Here is a 5,237-nt window from a genome sequence, read left to right on the forward strand (position 1 = left end):
TTATTCAATATATGCCGAAATTTTGGAATCATCCTATTCATCCTAGGCCCAATTTTGATTTTGGAATAATGAAAACAGCATAGAAAAAATGAAAATAACTCGTTGATGAGGGAATACATAATGGAGAACAATAAAGAATACTAGTATCATTGTTTTCATCTTCTCAAGTGGCGATAATAATAGAATAAAAATTCTATCTCAGACTGCACCGACTAATTATGAACTGCGGTGGACTCTTAGACAAGGCCAAAAGTTGTTCGAGTAGTGGGGATAACTACGACAAGCTCCCGACAGCGATTCGGTATATAAACCATCGCAGCTTAAGTGTTGCTCAGTGCTTGGGATTGCAGCAGCGCAAACGCTCTACTATTGACCACTTTGATGCTATTCTAGAACAATTGAGTTGGTCGATCGTCCAGTTTGTGTGCTCTCTCCTCGTGTACATTGGATATTTCTAGCGACTCAATCAAAACGCTTCGTTTTTAATATGGCGTCGAAATCTGAAAACTACTCGTACGAAATGTTCGAAGATGGAAATATTATAACCGAGAAGACTTTCCATCTCATTTCATCTAGTAAGCGTTCGGATCGATGCATTATTATATCAGGAGTTGAAAACGCTGGTAGAAGAAGAGTTGAGTTAGGTAGAAATATTTATGAACCAAGAATTACTCCTCAAGATCTCGAAGTTCTGCTCTCTGAGCCATTTTGCTCGATACAAGAACAATATTGAGGAGGGGAATTTCATCACGGACATATCATTTAGTTGACTAGATGATCAAAAAATTGGACGAGGATGAATCACCATCACTCATTTATTCAATAAAAATTCAAGTATAATAACCACAATTTGCATAGATTTTTGTTTCCTTTTCACTCCAAAGTGAAGTGATATTCGATTATTTGCAATTTCGAGTATATAAGAATATATACTTTGACATCAAATGTCAGAAATATTCGAATTTTCGAGACCACTGCTATTCTCCAGGTTTGTCCTCTCTTCAAAACATAGTTGTTTTGACTTTTCAGGAATCAAGATCAGAGTGTCTCTTTTCTATGAATTGCACATGGTATAAGAGTGAAATCGATGAATTAATTACACATAACTCATTGCAGAGGAATTGTTTCATTATATTCAGTTCTGATTCCACCCGACTAATTATGAAGTGCGGTGGACTCTTAGACAAGGCCAAAAGTTGTTCGAGTAGTGGGGATAACTACGACAAGCTCCCGACAGCGATTCGGTATATAAACCATCGCAGCTGAAGTGTTGCTCAGTGCTTGGGATTGCAGCAGCGCAAACGCTCTATTATTGACCACTTTGATGCTATTCTAGAACAATTGAGTTGGTCGATCGTCCAGTTTGTGTGCTCTCTCCTCGTGTACATTGGATATTTCTAGCGACTCAATCAAAACGCTTCGTTTTCAATATGGCGTCGAAATCTGAAAACTACTCGTACGAAATGTTCGAAAATGGAAATATTATAACCGAGAAGACTTTCCATCTCATTTCATCTAGTAGGCGTTCGGATCGATGCATTATGATATCAGGAGTTGAAAACGCTGGTAGAAGAAGAGTTGAGTTAGGTAGAAATATTTATGAACCAAGAATTACTCCTCAAGATCTCGAAGTTCTGCTCTCTGAGCCATTTTGCTCGATACAAGAACAATATTGAGGAGGGGAATTTCATCACGGACATATCATTTAGTTGACTAGATGATAAAAAAATAGGACGAGGATGAATCAGCATCACTCATTTATTCAATAAAAATTCAAGTATAATAACCACAATTTGCATAGATTTTTGTTTCCTTTTCACTCCAAAGTGAAGTGATATTCGATTATTTGCAATTTCGAGTATATAAGAATATATACTTTGACATCAAATGTCAGAAATATTCGAATTTTCGAGACCACTGCTATTCTCCAGGTTTGTCCTCTCTTCAAAACATAGTTGTTTTGACTTTTCAGGAATCAAGATCAGAGTGTCTCTTTTCTATGAATTGCATATGGTATAAGAGTGAAATCGATGAATTAATTACACTTAACCCATTGCAGAGGAATTGTTTCATTATATTCAGTTCTGATTCCACCCTTAGCATATCGCTGCTTGATAGTCTGAAAGTATGGTAAGATTTTCAACATGAAATCAGTCCCTTCCTATGAAACTGAGCTGCGCTTTTTTACAATGAGACACTTGCATGTAATTTCACTGAATCTTATCAAATGAACGATATATAGTCCTTTTTATTCAATATATGCCGAAATTTTGGAATCATCCTATTCATCCTAGGCCCAATTTTGATTTTGGAATAATGAAAACAGCATAGAAAAAATTAAAATAACTCGTTGATGAGGAACTACATAATGGAGAAAAATAAAGAATACTAGTATCATTGTTTTCATCTTCTCAAGTGGCGATAATAATAGAATAAAAATTCTCAGACTGCACCGACTAATTATGAACTGCGGTGGACTCTTAGACAAGGCCAAAAGTTGTTCGAGTAGTGGGGATAACTACGACAAGCTCCCGACAGCGATTCGGTATATAAACCATCGCAGCTTGGGATTGCAGCAGCGCAAAAGCTCTACTATTGACCACTTTGATGCTATTCTAGAACAATTGAGTTGGTCGATCGTCCAGTTTGTGTGCTCTCTCCTCGTGTACATTGGATATTTCTAGCGACTCAATCAAAACGCTTCGTTTTCAATATGGCGTCGAAATCTGAAAACTACTCGTACGAAATGTTCGAAGATGGAAATATTATAACCGAGAAGACTTTCCATCTCATTTCATCTAGTAGGCGTTCGGATCGATGCATTATGATATCAGGAGTTGAAAAGGCTGGTAGAAGAAGAGTTGAGTTAGGTAGAAATATTTATGAACCAAGAATTACTCTTCAAGATCTCGAAGTTCTGCTCTCTGAGCCATTTTGCTCGATACAAGAACAATATTGAGGAGGGGAATTTCATCACGGACATATCATTTAGTTGACTAGATGATCAAAAAATTGGACGAGGATGAACCACCATCACTCATTTATTCAATAAAAATTCAAGTATAATAACCACAATTTGCATAGATTTTTGTTTCCTTTTCACTCCAAAGTGAAGTGATATTCGATTATTTGCAATTTCGAGTATATAAGAATATACACTTTGACATCAAATGTCAGAAATATTCGAATTTTCGAGACCACTGCTATTCTCCAGGTTTGTCCTCTCTTCAAAACATTGTTGTTTTGACTTTTCAGGAATCAAGATCAGAGTGTCTCTTTTCTATGAATTGCACATGGTATAAGAGTGAAATCGATGAATTAATTACACATAACTTATTGCAGAGGAATTGTTTCATTAGATTCAGATCTGATTCCACCCTTAGCATATCGCTGCTTGATAGTCTGAAAGTATGGTAAGATTTTCAACATGAAATCAGTCCCTTCCTATGAAACTGAGCTGTCGCTTTTTTACAATGAGACACTTGCATGTAATTTCACTGAATCTTATCGAATGAACGATATATAGTCCTTTTTATTCAATATATGCCGAAATTTTTGAATCATCCTATTCATCCTAGGCCCAATTTTGATTTTGGAATAATGAAAACAGCGTAGAAAAAATGAAAATAACTATTTGATGAGGAACTACATAATGGAGAAAAATAAAGAATACTAGTATCATTGTTTTCATCTTCTCAAAAGGCGATAATAATAGAATAAAAATTCTATCTCAGACTGCACCGACTAATTATGAACTGCGGTGGACTCTTAGACAAGACCAAAAGTTGTTCGAGTAGTGGGGATAACTACGACAAGCTCCCGACAGCGATTCGGTATATAAACCATCGCAGCTTAAGTGTTGCTCAGTGCTTGGGATTGCAGCAGCGCGAACGCTCTACTATTGACCACTTTGATGCTTTTCTAGAACAATTGAGTTGGTCGATCGTCCAGTTTGTGTGCTCTCTTTTAGTGTACATTGGATATTTCTAGCGACTCAATCAAAACGCTTCGTTTTCAATATGGCGTCGAAATCTGAAAACTACTCGTACGAAATGTTCGAAGATGGAAATATTATAAACGAGAAGACTTTACATCTCATTTCATCTAGTAGGCGTTCGGATCGATGCATTATGATATCAGGAGTTGAAAACGCTGGTAGAAGAAGAGTTGAGTTAGGTAGAAATATTTATGAACCAAGAATTACTCCTCAAGATCTCGAAGTTCTGCTCTCTGAGCCATTTTGCTCGATACAAGAACAATATTGAGGAGGGGAATTTCATCACGGACATATCATTTATTTGACTAGATGATCAAAAAATTGGACGAGGATGAATCACCATCACTCATTTATTCAATAAAAATTCAAGTATAATAACCACAATTTGCATAGATTTTTGTTTCCTTTTCACTCCAAAGTGAAGTGATATTCGATTATTTGCAATTTCGAGTATATAAGAATATATACTTTGACATCAAATGTCAGAAATATTCGAATTTTCGAGACCACTGCTATTCTCCAGGTTTGTCCTCTCTTCAAAACATAGTTGTTTTGACTTTTCAGGAATCGAGATCAGAGTGTCTCTTTTCTATGAATTGCATATGGTATAAGAGTGAAATCGATGAATTAATTACACATAACTCATTGCAGAGGAATTGTTTCATTAGATTCAGTTCTGATTCCACCCTTAGCATATCGCTGCTTGATAGTCTGAAAGTATGGTAAGATTTTCAACATGAAATCAGTCCCTTCCTATGAAACTGAGCTGTCGCTTTTTTACAATGAGACACTTGCATGTAATTTCACTGAATCTTATCAAATGAACGATATATAGTCCTTCTTATTCAATATATGCCGAAATTTTGGAATCATCCTATTCATCCTAGGCCCAATTTTGATTTTGAAATAATGAAAACAGCATAGAAAAAATGAAAATAACTCGTTGATGAGGAACTACATAATGGAGAAAAATAAAGAATACTAGTATCATTGTTTTCATCTTCTCAAGTGGCGATAATAATAGAATAAAAATTCTATCTCAGACTGCACCGACTAATTATGAAGTGCGGTGGACTCTTAGACAAGGCCAAAAGTTGTTCGAGTAGTGGGGATAACTACGACAAGCTGCCGACAGCGATTCGGTATATAAACCATCGCAGCTTAAGTGTTGCTCAGTGCTTGGGATTGCAGCAGCGCAAACGCTCTACTATTGACCACTTTGATGCTATTCTAGAACAAT

Source organism: Coccinella septempunctata, chromosome 1 (assembly GCF_907165205.1).
Source record: "Coccinella septempunctata chromosome 1, icCocSept1.1, whole genome shotgun sequence".
In the NCBI taxonomy this organism is placed as follows: Eukaryota; Metazoa; Arthropoda; class Insecta; order Coleoptera; family Coccinellidae; genus Coccinella; species Coccinella septempunctata.